Source organism: Cyprinodon variegatus, unplaced genomic scaffold (assembly GCF_000732505.1).
Source record: "Cyprinodon variegatus isolate N-32 unplaced genomic scaffold, C_variegatus-1.0 Scaffold1485, whole genome shotgun sequence".
Classification (NCBI taxonomy): Eukaryota; Metazoa; Chordata; class Actinopteri; order Cyprinodontiformes; family Cyprinodontidae; genus Cyprinodon; species Cyprinodon variegatus.
The window spans coordinates 134,721-135,345 of NW_015151938.1; positions in this window are offsets into that span (position 1 = coordinate 134,721).

Sequence of the window (625 nt, forward strand, 5' to 3'; positions counted from 1 at the left end):
TGACCTGTATTTTTGAGGAAAAACGTCAAAAACGTACGAAATACTGTGCATAACTTTTCGTACGATTTCATACGAACTCATAATGAGAATATGTTGATATAATAGTCCTCCAGAACTTTTATCCAAGTCTTCCCAAATTACCCCAATATTCTTTTTGGTTAAATTATCTCTGCAATACCTTCCTTTAATAAGGCAATAAGAAGTAAAACAAAAGTAAAATTTACACTGCCAGAAACAGGTCTAGATATTTTCAAGGAGATCATAATTTATAAAGCAATTAATTTTAAGATGAAACCTTTGTAGAAAGAATATCAAATAAAAGTGCGTGCATTATTCTGGAACAGAATAATGTATAGATGTATAATCAGGCATAAACCTTGAGACTATTCAAAGAACAAGCTGTTAAAGAAATCATTTATGATTCTCAATGTATCGAGTTCCCCTCTAAATATGTATTGGTGTGTTCTTTAACTTTGGACTGTTGGCTGATATGACAGCAGTTGTGTCTTTAATATGACATTTTTTAAAAAAGTTTTGTTCCTGCAGCAGTACAGCGAATGTGTTGATTTCTTCTCAAAGAGTTTGTGATGAAAGTTGCACAGCTATCTTTCAGAAAATAAAGAAT